Source organism: Chlorocebus sabaeus, chromosome 2, assembly GCF_047675955.1.
Source record: "Chlorocebus sabaeus isolate Y175 chromosome 2, mChlSab1.0.hap1, whole genome shotgun sequence".
Lineage (NCBI taxonomy): Eukaryota > Metazoa > Chordata > Mammalia > Primates > Cercopithecidae > Chlorocebus > Chlorocebus sabaeus.
Window position 1 is genome coordinate 76097322 of NC_132905.1, and position 15708 is coordinate 76113029.

General features: G+C 41.6%; 1 long non-coding RNA gene and 1 other non-coding gene across 7 annotated transcripts in view; both read right to left on the minus strand.

Moving 5' to 3' along the window:
* The window catches only part of LOC103217700 (uncharacterized), a 326662-nt gene that overhangs the window by 291651 nt on the left and 19303 nt on the right, over nucleotides 1–15708 (minus strand). For all 6 annotated transcript variants that reach the window (XR_012090630.1, XR_012090627.1, XR_012090631.1 and 3 more), the window contains exon 3: nucleotides 13981–14053. This is a non-coding gene — a long non-coding RNA (uncharacterized lncRNA). The remainder of the gene's footprint in view (nucleotides 1–13980; nucleotides 14054–15708) is intronic.
* On the minus strand, nucleotides 15290–15396 carry LOC119621521 (U6 spliceosomal RNA). The gene has a single exon (XR_005238078.1). It is a non-coding gene; the product is annotated as a U6 spliceosomal RNA (small nuclear RNA).

Below are 15708 nucleotides of genomic sequence, written 5' to 3' on the forward strand. Positions count from 1 at the left end.
TGCATGGATTTTATCATGAGACAAAATCAGCCAAATCCATATTGAGAGATAGTCCACAAAATACTTAGCCCATGAGTTTCAGAATTGTCAAATTTATGAAATTCAAGAAAAAATTTAAACTTTCCAAAGCCTACAAATGCTTAAGAAACAGGGCAGTAAAATGCAGCCCATGATTCTAAACTGGATCCTCTTTCTACACAGGACATAATTGGGCCAACTGGCAAGCTTGATGTTAATAATATCAAGGTTAATTTCCTGATTTCAATGGTTGTATTTTGTTGTATGAGAGTGTCTTCATTTGTAATCTACCAAGGCATTCTGGGGTCATAAGGCATCGTGTTGGCAATTTGCTTTCAAATGGATGAGGACAGGGAGCAAAAATTCTTTGTACTTTTCTTCTGACTTTCTTGTTATTTTATTCTTGTTTCAAAAAATGTCAAGCTTGATGAACTGTTATAAATATTTGGTATATATAATTAAATGTATAAGTGTATGACATTACATTTTCATAAAATAAAATGAATATATATAACCTGTAAGAGTTGCACTCCATACTTTAAATGATGTTCTTATTGTAAACCCTACACAGAGTGTAGATTAAAACAAACTGATTAATTTATCATATGATATAAATAAATCAAATGGAGAGTAAATGAACAAATTAAATTGAACTCAGCTATTATCCACCCCCAATCTACATTCAAGCAGAGGTAGAAGTAAGAGAAATCATTCAATAAACTACAGTTCTATTTAGCTTCATAGAAGAGCAAAATGACATCTGTTAAGCTCCTTGTTTTGCCCTCTCTGGGCATTTCCATACGAATTTGACTATGAAACAAGCTGGTCTCACATCAAATTAAAAGGAAGAAGGAAATGATTTTATGCCTGAAAACAATACAACCCCTTTTCTTTCCTTTGTACAATGTGATTTAAACATGTATACACATTTTTTTAAAGATTTGATTTAATAAATAAATTTTACTGGTAGCATTTGTTTCATTACACCAGTAAGTGATAACGGTTAAAAAATAAAGTTGTAGATTGTCATTCCGGCTTACTAAGGTTGAAATAGATGTTCTAGATTGGTGTTTCCTCCCCCAAATCGTCCTGATTATACTAATGTTATTTCAGCCCATATGTAATTACAATTCACCATTTTTTCAATTGCTTTTTCTTAAGCAATTACAATTAACTGGCACCACGTCCTGTTTATAAGAGGCAATGTCATGCAGTGAAAAGAAGACTCAACAGGAGAGAGAAGTCAGCTCTGCCACTGTCTAATGGTGACTTTGGATGAAAACTTAACCTCAGTATGTCTCCATTTCTGCCTATATAAATTACAGAACCAAGCAAGACAATTTCTAATGTTCCATTGAATTAGTCTTATGTCTTCATTTGCATTCAAACTATTGTCTTAATTAAATTGCAATGACCAACTTTAATTTCCTTTTACTTTTTTACAGTGCCTAGTTTTATGTTGTCTTTGCTTTTCATATGGCCTCATAACTTGTCAACAAGCTCGGTAACTTGTCTTAAATTTGCAGAAGTTTTCTATAAAATAGTACAAAACTTATCCACTATAAGCAAACATGTTATTTCTGCGTTGTTTCAATTCATGCTTCCAATTTTGAACCTGCTTTTAAAAAAAGCATTTTTAGTGAGCTAAAAGCCTGCTGTATGTCAACCATCACTGTGTTTGTCTTCTGATATGCACACCTGAGGACCAATTCTAGCAGTACAAATTATACTAAAAATCCAGACTATTTATAGGATACCAGTGAATCAGTAAATATAAAAATGTATATACTACAGAGGCAGTGATAGAATCTATAAAATGTAGAATTTCTATAAAACATACATTTGCTAATTCAGGATACTCCTAGGTTATTTTGCTTATTAAGGTTTTTCTTAGAAATTAACAATAAAGATGTAAATATCAATTTAGAACAAATAAGCAATGAATTTGGTTATAATTGTTTAAAAGTGTAATGTTTCTTGGTATATATAATTTAATTATGTATATATTAATTAAATGTATAACTTAATCTATGCCCATTGTTTCATTATGTGAATTATTTGCAGAATGTAGGCTTTTAACAATGTGGTAAGATGGATGGAGGTTGCTAGGTAATATAATTCATTCCTCAGAAGTTAACTTACTCAGGGATGGAATGTTGAAAAGAAGAACCCTTTGGTAACATCAGATAAAATATTATTATTTTAGTTGGTATTTACTCTTTTATAAAATGTCTACTTAATACAAATGAATTTTTAAAAATTCAACATCCTATAAATTCCAAGGGTCTCTATAGGCATTAAACTGACACCAGCACAAACACACTGGTCAAGTTTCTTTTTCTTTTTCTTTTTCTTTTTCTTTTTTTTTTTTTTGAGGCAGGATCTCACTCTCTTACCCAGGCTGGAAGGCAATGGTGCCATCTCAGCTCACTGCAGCCTCAACCTCCCAGGCTCAAGCAATCCTTCTGTTTCAGCCTCCTGAATAGCTGTGTTCTAGCCGCTATGGTTATTGGATGGGTTAGAGATTAACAAGAGGAAATATATCAAGATAGTGAACTCTATAATGTATAACAGAAGATAGTTTAATCTCTCCATGGGGGAGTTCTTGTTCCCCAGAATCTCAAAGAATTTTACACCTTGGATACTAATATTCACCAAAGTACTCTCAGGGGCATAAGTAACATTTTCATTTTTCAGGGGAAAAAAATAAGATACAGAATAGTTAATGAAGAATATTCACACATTAATTTACCAGAACTATAGGCTTGTGGGGTTTTTTTCCTGGGAGAAAGAAGAGATCCATTTTTCCCTGTGCCAATTCTGGAATATGAATTAACTGAAGAGTTTAAGGCAATGGGAAGGGGCTTGGATATTTTTAAATATTTGAAATATGTAGGAAACCACACAAATGTAGACACAGCCTATAAACCCCCAGACATGATTAGCAAAAAGCATGGAATGAGAAATGACACAATCCTGCATACTTGGCTTGGGAGCTTTCCTGCCTCTTCATCTCTGTAACTGCAGCAACAACCACAGGATCCAGCACGTAAGAGAAGCTCTCTAAATACTGGTTGAATCAATAAATTAATGAACCTTAATCTCAACTGTACAGTCTTTTCATTTGAAAAATCAGAAAAGAACTTCCTGTCCAGTGTCTGACTCAGTGCCTGGTGTTTAGCTTTATGCTCATCCTCAAGCTTCGTACTTCTCTGGATTTTCCTAAACTCCTCTGGCCCAACTGACCACAGGAGCATAACATGACTGAGAAGAAGTACATTCCACCTTTCCATCATTTAGGGTGGAAAGTGACTGTTTAATTGTCCTTGCCCTTTGGGAACCCAATTTGAAACATTTGTAATCTTTGTCCTCCCCAAACAATGTATTTTAGTTCACACTTAACAAAATGTGCTAAAGATTCCATTTATGAATGATTCATAATGCTAATGAATTCATCAATCCCATTATCACACATCATTCTGTAAATGTCAAACAGGATGTAGCTGACAAGTTCATTGCCATTAAATATAAGGGCATAGATGCACACATTTGCCCTTGATGAGGGTCATCCATGGCCAACCTTTGACTTTCTATGTTTCTGCTATTTGAATGTCAATAATTGTATATAATTTTCACATTATTCTGTGACTACATGTCAAAATTTCCAAACATCTATGCATATTTTTATATAATTAAATGTGTATCCTTTACTACTTTGTAAATGAGTGCCCTCTATTTGAAAGCGGTTAAATCCTTTTATTTTAACATTTTTTAATCTTTATTGCCATTTGGGACTAGTGGATGCTTTCACAGAGTCCTGGAGGCAGAACCTGAGATAGAGGTTCTAATGCAAGTGGTTTATTGAGGGACTGTTTAGGAAGAAACTAGCAAGAAGGTGAGCGAAGCAGAAAAGGGCAGGAGGAGAAGCAAATGCCAGTTATGGTTACAGCGGAAGTCTGGCTTCAGCCTGAGGTCATAAGAAGTTTAGGAACAGGAATGACACCAGGAAAATTGTTCCAACTTAAGGCAAAAAAGCAGGATTTTCACACCAATCAATTAACTGGGTGTGTGCTCCCCATGGTTGGGTGGATACATACCACCCAAGGCAACTTACAGTGAGGCAGCCCAAGTCTACGGAGGACAATTCTCCATCCAATGGGGTAGTTGTGGGCTTTTCGCAGCCAACACTCAGAACACAGGAAGGTGGGCACACAGGCCTACTAGTAGGGTTGTTTTCTGGTGTTTTATTTTACCAAAAGAAAAACAGAACGCTCTATGGATTGGTGGTCTAGTTTTATTGTCTTAGTAATATATGTATTCATCATTTTTAAAATATGTAAACATATTACTTAAAACAATAAAACTGTAGTAATTTGGTAACCCATGACTGGAGAAGTAAAGAATTCTGATGCAGATGAAAACAGAATACAGTTGGCCCTTGAACAGCATGGGTTTGAACAGCACAGATCACTTATAGGGGATTTTTCTCAAGAAAAGTTACACCAAGTGTGCCTGCCTCTCCTGACTTCCCTTCTACCTCCTCCATTTCTTCTGTCTCTGCCACCCCTGAGAGAGCGAGACCAACGTCTCCTTCTCCTTCTCTTCCTCAGCCTATACAACCTGCAGATGATGAGGATGAAGACTTTTGTGATCCATTTCCATTTAATGAACAGTAAATATATTTTCTTTCTTATGATTTTCTTAATAACATTTTTTCATTAGCATATTTTATTGCAAGAATACAGTATATAATACATATAGCATGCAAAATATGTGTTAGCTCTTCATGCTATTGGTAAGGCTTCCAGTTAACAGTCAGCTATTAGTAGTTAAGATTTGGGGGAGTCAAAAGTTACATGCAAAGTCTCAGTGCCTCTAACCCCCTCATTGTTCAAGGATCAACTGTACTTAACCAATGCTCATAATAAAAATTTAAATTCCAAACACAGGCTTATCCTATGAATTCAATTTGGGAAATGGCATTCCCTCAATGATAGCCACTGTGCAAACTTTAGTAGATATTACAACTTTCAAATTTTTATGTCACAAATAGTGATAATTTAGGCAACCTCTGTACCACATAAGTCAACAGTAGATATACCAGCACAGGTGAAAGTTTCACTCCCCTTCATTAACAGCTATGGACTGGTGTTAGCATAAGCCCTTCTCAGGGAGCATTGCGATGGAGAATCCACTGTTGTATAATCTTAGAGCAATTTTGGAACATAGACTTTCAGTTACTTAATTTAAACCTGTGCTTTGATATCACAGTGAGCCTCTGTCTTTACTTTCTGTGCCCCTTACATTTAAGGTCTTACAGATCCCACCATGCCTTGTTCCCTGCTCATTTCCATGTTCTTGTTGCTCTTTCATGGGGATGACTGTTAAAGAACCAAGACAACCTTGCAGGTGAATCAAATGGATGCAAGAATCAGAAATGCCCTGTCTCTTTGCTCCTTGTATTTACATATGTTTATGCCTGAGTCCACTATTTAGGAATAGTTGTGTGTAGGCATCAAGGCAACCTCTTGGTCTTCCTTATTGCTCTATGTGAAATTGTAAATGAGAGCAAAGGCTCTGGAGGCTGGCATATGTTGGCTGGCATTTGCCCAACTTAAAGGGTTGCTGTGGTACTGGGAGTGCTCCTTCAATTTGCTTGTGTATGGCTGCCATGAGGTAGAGGCAGTAAACACAGATCAAAGATAAAGATGTACAGCCTTCAAATAGGAAGAGAGGAACTTGTGACTACTGTTGGTGTACATCTCAGAATAAAATGTGATGTGGCTCCCGATGGAGCATCCTCTAAGATCTTAAAGACCTGGAAACAGCCAAATGTTACAGAAGTTCATAGTAACCATATGATCTGTGAAGAAATTGGTACTACCGGATGGCTGGATGGGCTCAGAACATTATGAACAATCCATGATGTTCACAGACACACCAAATGTTCCAAAACAACTATTACAGGAGGATTTACGGTTAGATAGAAGGTGTGCCCTTTCCATGAGTCATGAAGGGTGTTGTTGGAGAAGGATAAGTGCAGACTTGAGCTTGGGGTTTGGGAAATGTTTTCTCCAGGTCATGGCATGAGTGGCATAGCATCCTTGAGGCATCAGTTGCCAGTCAGTTAGAAAGTCCTTCACTTCTTAAAGGGTTTTTTAACTTTAATCTGTTTAATCTAGAGTCTAATCTATGACACATCTCCTCTATATCATTTTATCTGCACAAGACTTGGCTACATATAGGACAATATTAGAAAGTTCTTAGGCCGGGTGTGGTGGCTCATGCCTGTAATCCCAGCACCCCAGCACTTTGGGAGGACGAGGCGGACGGATCATGAGGGCAGGAGATCGAGACCATCCTGGCTAACACGATGAAACCCCGTTTCCACTAAAAATACAAAAAATCAGCCGGGCGTGGTGGTGGGCGCCTGTAGTCCCAGCTACTTGGGAGGCTGAGGCAGGAGAATCCCTTGAACCTGGGAGGCGGAGCTTGCAGTGAGCCGAGATCGTGCCACTGCACTCTAGCCTGGGGGACAGCCTGGGCGAGACTCTGTCTCAAAAAAAGAAAGAAAGAAAGAAAGAAAGTTCTTTAGAACTTAATTTTTCTTTTTTCAGCAATTCATGTGTCACTTTAGAAAGGAGATAATTCATGACATTTTATTCCCACGCAGCATTTGATGACAAATGAGGCACAGAGATGTTAATGGCTTATCTGATGTCACACAGCTATCTGGGGGACAGTTATAAATCATGGCATAATCCCATTGGTGAGCCGTATATTAAGCAATTATATCTCTCCTTCTTTGAAGATTCTTTATCCCAGAAGCCCTTATGATACAGCAACACTAGACTACTTGTACTGCGCTTATTTCTCACATAAGCTATGTCTTAGTTTACACTTTTCTCCATGCCTGGAAAGCCTCCTTGCCCCACCCCAGCACCTGTATACTTCCACTTCCTACTCATATCTACTTGTCAGGTAGCATCGTTCAGTTACTCCAAGATGAGTTGGGAGCATCTCATCAATACCATATGGTATTAACCAAGTTGTTATAATACAACCACCAGCTTGTTCACATTTTATTCTTAGATGTATGCCAGTAGTGCCCATGAGTTCCTCTCTTCATTTTTAAAAGTTGTACGTCTGCACCGGGTGTGGAGGCTCATGCCTGCAATCCCAGCACTTTGGGAGGTCAAAGCGGAAGGATCGCTTGAAGCCAGGAGTTTATGACCAGCCTGAGCAACACAGCAAGGCCCTGTCTCTAAAAAATAAAAATAAAAATAAAAAAATTCGCCAGCCATGATGGTGTGCACCTGTTGTCCCAGTTGTCTGGGAGGCTGAGGCAAGATGATCTCTTCAGCCCAGGAGTTCAAGGCTGCAGTGAGCTAGGATCGTGCCACAGCACTCCAGCCTGGACTACAGAGTGAAATCCTGTCTCAAAACAACAACAACAACAACAACAAAGAAAGTCATACATCTTTATCTTTATTTTTAAATTTTATTTATTTATTTATTTTGAGACAGAGTCTCCCTCTATCACCCAGGCTGGAGTGCAGTGGTGCGATCTTGGCTCATTACAACCTCTGCCTCCCAGGTTCAAGCGATTCTCCTGTCTTAGCCGCCCAAGTAGCTGGGATTACAGGCATGCACCACCACGCCTGGCTAATTTTTGTATTTTCAGTAGAGACAGGGTTTCACTATGTTGACCAGGCTGGTCTTGAACTCCTGACCTCAAGTGATCTGCCCGCCTCGGCCTCCCAAAGCGTTGGGATTACAGGCATGAGCCACCGTGCCCCCGGCCCTACATCTTTATTTTTGATCCACATTTACAGCCTCTAGCTAAAGGCAGACGTACACAAGCAAATAGAAAAAGCATGATACTCAAAGTATCAAAGCAATCCTATAAGTTGGGCATACCAGACGTTCCCATAAGGTAGCTTACAATTATGCCTGTTGTGAATAAAAGTTGTCACTAGTGTCAGGCTCCATCTTGACCCGGGAGAGATGTGCCTAGCAAAGCGGTCCAGTGCCTAGAATAGTAGCCGGTATGTAGTAGGTGCTCAGTCATTATTAACTTAGGATTCTTACAGGAAAGTTTTTAGGGGGATAAGGGTAGAGTCCTTAACTCTTGATCTTCCCTGTAACAGGAAAACCAAGAGAAGGCTGAAACCCAGCAATTCTACTCCTAGGCACATACTCAAGGGAATTTATTTATTTATTTATTTATTGACACGGAGTCTCGCTCTGTCGCCCAGGCTGGAGTGCAGTGGTGCGATCTTGGTTCACTGCAAGCTCCGCCTCCCGGGTTCACGCCATTCTCCTGCCTCAGCCTCCTGAGTAGCTGGAACTACAGGTGCCTGCCACCGTGCCCGGCTAATTGTTTGTATTTTTAGTAGAGACAGGGTTGCACTGTGTTAGTCAGGATGGTCTCGATCTCCTGACCTCGTGATCCACCCACCTCGGCCTCCCAAAGTGCTGGGATTACAGGTGTGGGCCACCGTGCCCGGCCAAAATTTTTTATTTTTAATGCCCACACAAATACTTATGCACTTTCTTTTATTTTTATTTTTGAGATGGAGTCTTGCTCTGTCACCCAGGCTGGAGTGCAGTGGCGCCATCTCTGCTCACTGCAAGCTCCACCTCCCAGGTTCACGCCATTCTCCTGCCTCAGCCTCCCAAGTAGCTGGGACTACAGGCTCCAGCCACCACTCCCGGCTAATTTTTTTGTATTTTTAGTAGAGATGGGGTTTCACCATGTTAGCCAGGATGGTCTCGATCTCCTGACCTCATGATATGCCTGTCTCGGCCTCCCTTAGTGCTGGGATTACAGGCTGGAGCCACCATGCCCAGCTAATTTTTTGTATTTTTAGTAGAGACGGGTTTTCACCGTGTTAGCCAGGATAGTCTCCATCTTCTGACCTCATGATCCTCCGGCATCGTCCTCCCGAAGTGCTGGGATTACAGGCCTGAGCCACCGCACCCGGCCTTATGCACATATGTTTACAGCAACAACATTCATAATGGCCAAAAGGTGGAGACAACCCAAATGTCCATCGACTGATGAATAGACAAACGAAATAAGGTATACCATCCAATGGAATAGTATTTGGTCATAAGAAGAAATGAAGTACTGATACGTGATACAGCATGGATGAACTTTGAAGACATTATGTTAAGTGAAAGAAACCAGTCACAAAAGACCACATAATGTATGATTCCATTTGTATAAAATACCCAGAACGAGAAAATCTACAGAGAAAGGATGTAGATTAGTGGTTGCCTAGGGCTGGGGGAGGGAGAAGCAGAGAAGTTTCTTTTTGAAGTGATGAAAATGCCCTCAAATTGCCTGTGGTGATGGTGGCACTCCTCTGTGAATACACTAAAAACTATTAAATTGTACAGTTTAAATGAGTGAATTGTATGGTATGTGAATTATAGTTCAATAAGATGATGAGAAAGAGAGTCGAGGCTGAAATATGTCAGACTAAAGGCCACCCATCAGAATCCTCCCAACACTTTAACAAGAATCATGGCAAGCTTTTGTTGAAGATGTCCCAGCCTGGCTCTCACTTTTCCTTTGTCTATTTCTAAGGCCCCGACCAGAATTCACTTAAGTATGACTCAGACTGTTTTAGCCAACTATCACATTGTGATCTCTTCTGTTTTGTTGTATATAGTAACCAGCTAAATCACATGAAAAATCCTTGTCTAAATTGAGTCCATAGTCTCAATACCCAAGTAGCATTCATTGAATGCCCATTGGTGCCAAGCCCCTCGCAGATGTCATCCCTAAGCCTCATAATAGCCCCAGGAGCCTCATAATAGCCCCAGGAGCCTCATAAGAGCCCCAGGGAGTACGTTGCATTACCGTCATTTCGTAGAGGAGGATAGAGACTAAGCTTAGCTAATAGGCATGATGTCACCATGTGGGAAATGATGGACCCAGATTTAACATGGATGTGCCTGATTCACAAAATCTGTGCTCTATTGACAAATTATGTATTCAAAGTCTAGCACAGAAATGCATAAAACCAGAACAAGAGAGGGAATAGAGTGTAGACCGTGTGATAAAGATAATCTGATTCAGTGTTCCAACGTACAGCCGTGATGTGAGAATCCTGTTTTAAAATCCTGTCCTAATGGCCTGGACGCTGACAAAGAGTTCGCCTGGGTCTGGGGCTACTGAAGCTGCCTGTTTGAAGAGGGAGCTTTTAAATGTTTTTCCAGCTGAGCAAGCAAAAGAGCATACTCCCAGGTCAGTTTCTTTTGAAAAAGAACTACATTCTCATTCCTTAACTCCAGTTATCAGTTTTATTCTACCACCACTTGGTGTCATCTATGAAGCCATGTCTATTTGCCTGTAGTAAAATATCAGATTGCTTCTTTCCCGCTCTGAGCAACAGGACGTAGACAGAGAAGGCATCTACACAAACTTTTTTTTCCCCAATTGACTTCCTGATTTTCTTCTGTGAGCATGTCTGAGGGCACTCTTCTCTGTTGCTTCTCTCTCCTTAACATCCTTTCCTTCATCTTTGTTGGTGCCCTTTTATCTAGACACTGCCCTCCAACTACCCCCTCTTTGGCAACTTAGTTTCGAGTCATTTCCACGGTAGAGTGGCCAATCCCTTGTCACGTGATCCTCCACAAAGAATACAAGCCCTTTCTTGCTTACAATAATCTGGAATCCTAATATCAGGTCTAATAAATCAAATCCAGCTTTGCTACCACTTACATGGCAAGTGGTTGCTGGCTTTCCCATCGTCCTTTCTCCCCCAGAGTGAGTAACTTCAACTGTCAGAAAATAAGAAAAGATCACCTCCACACAGATGAAAGCAAGGAGGCAGACTGGAGTGTTAAAAGACTGGCACGAGAATACACAGAAAAAAGAAACAGACACCTCTGGAAGCTGATGCTCACACAGGTTCACCCGGAAATTCATGCCAGACCAATCTCTATTAGATCAGTGTGGCCAACATGGAATTTTTGGACTTTAGCAGAGCATGGGACTAAGACTTTCATGATACTTTTCTGGAAAAGCTATATTGGGTTAAATAAGAACATATTTCTATATAATCATATACAGCTGCCTTAAGATTGAATATATTATAGTACGTTTGTATTCTGAAAGGAATGTTCTGTAGAAATCATCCAACTTTTGCAACCTCATCACCACCACCTAGACCAGCATAGTCCACTACACATATGGTTACCGAGCGCTTGAAATGTGTCTGCTCTGAACTGGGATGTGCTTGAAGTGTAAAATGCACACCAAACTTGGAAGACTAACTATAAAAAAATAAGGATGTCAAATATCTCAGGAATGTTTATACTGATTGTATGTTGAAATGATATTTGGAGCCAGGTGTGGTGGCTCATTTGTGTAGTCCCAACACTTTGGGAGGCTGAGGTGGGAGGATTGCTTGAGGCCAGGAGTTTGAGACCAGCCTGGTCCACATAGCAAGACCCTGTCTCTATTATTTTTTTTTAAAGAAATTTGCAAAAACAACAACAACAAAAGAAATAATATTTTGCATACATTGGATAACAAAACATACTATTAAACTAAGTTTACTTGTTTCTTTTCTAGTAAGGTCAATAAAAGATTTAAAATTATCTGTATGGTTTTTACTACATTTATGTTGATTGTGCTGATTTAGACCAGCAGGGCAGATCTCCATGTGCCCTCTACCAAATTTGTATTTGTCACCCAAGAAGCCCTAAATTCCCAGCCCATCTCTCATCACTCATCAGCCTTGAACACTTCTCAATCTGATCCTGTCCCCCATCCCTGCACAAACCCCACGTGCCTTTCTTTGCACCTGTGGAACCCACCTCCATCAGTAACACAGTTCCCCATCCTTCATCTCTTCTCCGCCCATTTCCTCCACATTCTTACTCTAACTCACTGGTTCTTAAACACATATCTGGCCTGTAATCCCAGCACTTTGGGAGGTCGAGGCGGGTGGATCATTTGAGGTCAGGAATTCAAGACCAGCCTGGCCAACACTGTGAAACCCCATCTCTACTAAAAATACAAAAAAAAAAAAAAAAAACTAGCCAGGTGGTAGTGGCATGCGCCTGTAATCCCAGCCACTTGGGAGACTGAGGCAGGAAAATCGCTCGAGCCTGGGAGGCAGAGGTTGTGGTGAGCCAAGATGGCGCCACTGCACTCCAGTCTGAGCAACAGAGTGAAGCCCTGTCTCAAAAAAAAAAAAAAAAAAAAGCTGTGTTAGAATCACCTTGGGAGCTTTAAATGAGTGTTTGTTGCTCAGGCCCCATTTTCAGAATGTTCAATCAGATCCTTTGGCTATAAGGATAAGGCTTCTGATTTTTTTTTTTTTTTTTTTTTTTAAATAACTCACCCAGGTGATTCTAACATGCAGCCAGGACAGAGAACCACTCATTGGACGAGCCCCAGCTTTCTGTCTACACTAACAGTGCAGTCATGCCAGTGAACGTAAGTTGGAAAAAACTCCACAGCATGCTGACTGGTCTCCCTAAATTAGAGATCACTAACCTAAAGTGGATATTTTAAAAATTATTTTTAGAGACAGGGGCTGGCTCTGGAGTGCAGTGATCCACCATAGCTCACTGCAACCTCAAATTCCTGGGTTCCAGGGCTCCTCTGGCCTCAGACCCCCAAGTAGGTAGCACTACAGGTGAGCACCACAGATCTGGGTTGGCTCTGTGTCCCCACCCAAATCTCATCTTGCAGCTTCCATAATTCACACACGTTGTGGAGGGACCCAGAGGGAGATGATTGAATTATGGGGGTGGATCTTTCCCATGCTGTTCTCATGATAATGAGTAAGTCTCATGAGCTCTGATAGCTTAAAAATAAAAATGGGAGTTTCTCTGCACAAGCTCTCTCTTTGCCTGCTGCCATCCACGTAAGATGTGACTTGCTCCTCCTTGCCTTCCGCCAGGATTGTAAGGCCTCCCCAGGCACATGGAACTGTACGTTAATTAAACCTCTTTATTCGTAAATTGCCCAGTCTTGGGTATGTCTTTTAAAAACAGCATGAAAACAGACTAATACAACTACCATATGTGACTAACTTTTTTTTTTTTGAGACAGAGTCTCGCTCTGTTGCTCAGGCTGCAGTGCAGTGGCGCGATCTCTGCTTACTGCAAGCTCCGCCTCCTGGGTTCACGTCATTCTCCTGCCTCACCGTCCTGAGTAGCTGGGATTACAGGCGCCCGCCACCACGTCCGGTTAATTTTTTGTATTTTCAGTAGAGATGGGGATTCACCATGTTAGCCAGGATGGTCTCAATCTCCTGACCTTGTGATCTGCCCGTGTCAGCCTCCCAGAGTGCTGGGATTACAGGCATGAGCCACCACACCTGGCCACACCTAACTTTTAAAATTCTTTTTTGTTGAGATGGGGTCTCACTACGTTGTCCAGGATGATCTTGAAGTGGCCTCAAGCAATTCCCACATCTCAGTCTCCCAAAGTGTTGGGATTACAGGTGTGGCCAGGTGTGGTGGCTTATGCCCAGCACTTTGGGAGGCCAAGGCTGGCAGATTGCTTAAGTCTAGGAGTTTGAGACCAGTCTGGGCAACATGGTGAAACCTTGTCTCTACAAAATATACAAAAATTAGTCGGGTGTAGTGGAGGCTGATATGGGAGGATCACTTGAGTCAAGGAGGTTGAGGCTGCAGCGAGCCGAGATTGCTCCACCACACTCCAGGCTGGGTTATAGCACAAGACCCTGTCTCAAAGTTTTTAAAAAAGGGATGACAGGTCTGAGCCACTGTGCTGGCCTGAAGTGGATCTTAAAAGTTGTCCTGCAATCCTGCCGTTTTCCCCATGTCCCCTCACTCTCTTTATCTCCTAGAGATATAGTCCGTACCTTTTCCTCAAAGCTCCAGGTACTTCTCCTGAGTAGCCTTAAGTGAGACACAGAAGAAATCAGGAAAGACTTTCCACAAGCTCCCCCCACCACATCTACTCACCTCTCTGCATAGGTGCTCACACATATGTCTGTCTTCCCTCATTTCTCAGCTCAGGCCTGCCCAGCAGATCTTTCTGTAATGTCCAAAATATTATTTGTTGGTGCTGTCTAGTACTATAGTCACTAGCCATACATGGCAATTGAACACTTGAAATATGGCTAGCACAACTTATTATTATTATTTTTTTGAGATGGAGTCTTGCTCTGCCATCCAGGCTGGCGTGCAGTGGCACAATCTCAGCTCACTGCAACCTCTGACTCCCGGGTTCAAGTGATTCTCCTGCCTCAGCCTCCTGAGTAGCTGGGACTACAGGCGTGTGTCACCACACCCAGGTAATTTTTGTATCTTTTTTTTTTTTTGAGATGGAGTCTCGCTCTGTCGCCCAGGCTGGAGTGCAGTGACTGGATCTCAGCTCACTGCAAGCTCCGCCTCCCGGGTTTGTGCCATTCTCCTGCCTCAGCCTCCCGAGTAGCTGGGACTACAGGCACCCGCCACCTTGTCCGGCTAGTTTTTTGTATTTTTTAGTAGAGACGGGGTTTCACTGTGTTAGCCAGGATGGTCTCGATCTCCTGACCTCGTGATCCGCCTATCTTGGCCTCCCAGAGTGCTGGGATTACAGGCGTGAGCCACCGCGCCCAGCCTAATTTTTGTATTTTTAGTAGAGATGGGGTTTTGCCATGTTGGCCAAGCTGATCTCAACCTCCTGACATCAGGTGATCTACCCACCTCGACCTTCCAAAGTACTGGGATTACAGGCATGGGCCACCTAGCATGCCCAGAAAAAATTTTGATTGTCTTCATTTTAAATTAATTCACACTTAAATAGCTACGTGTGGCTGTCTACAAGGCAACATAGCTAGAGATGTTAGTCCCATCTAAGACCAACTCCTGCACTTGTATTCTGTGTGCCATTCTCTCTTACACTCTAGGACATTGTTCCAACAATTGTTCCCTCTCCCGCTTTGTTCATTTTCCTTTGTTACAGAATCATTCTCCTCTGCATACAAATATATTGTCACATATTCAATTTTTTAAAAAGCCTCTTTGCTAGGTATGGCGGCTCATACCTGTAATCCAAGCACTTTGGGAGGCTGAGGCAGGAGGATCGCTTGAGCCCAGAGATTCAAGACCAGCATGGGCGATACTCCATTCCCAAGCTGGAGTGCAGTGGTGCAATCACGGCTCACTGAAACCTCAATCTCCCAGGTTCAGGTGATTCTCCCATCTCAGCCTCCCAAGTAGCTGGGACCACAGGCACACGCCACCACATCTGGCTAATTTTTGGTGTTTTTTTTCTATGTACTTCTACAAATATATGAAACGTTTTATGAATGTGCGTGTCATCCTTGCACAGGGGCTGTGCTAAACTTCTCTGTGTTGTTCCAATTTTAGTATAGGTGCTGCTGAAGCGAGCACTAATTTTTGTATTTTTTTGTACAGATGGTGTTTCACTATGTTGCCCAGACTGGTATCAAACTCCTGGGCTCAAGCTTATAAAAAAATTAGCTGGGTGTGGTGCATGTGCCTGTAGTTCCAGCTACTCGGAAGGCTGAAATAGAAGGATCCCTTGAGTGAAGGAGGTTGAGCCTGCAGTGAGCTGTGATCCCACCACTGCACTCCAACCTGGGTGACAGAGTAAGCTCTGTCTCAAAAAATAATAATAAAATTACCTTCTCTTCGTATTTCCCTTTAGCTACCTTCAGGTTTTTGTTCCCTTCACAGCAAAAG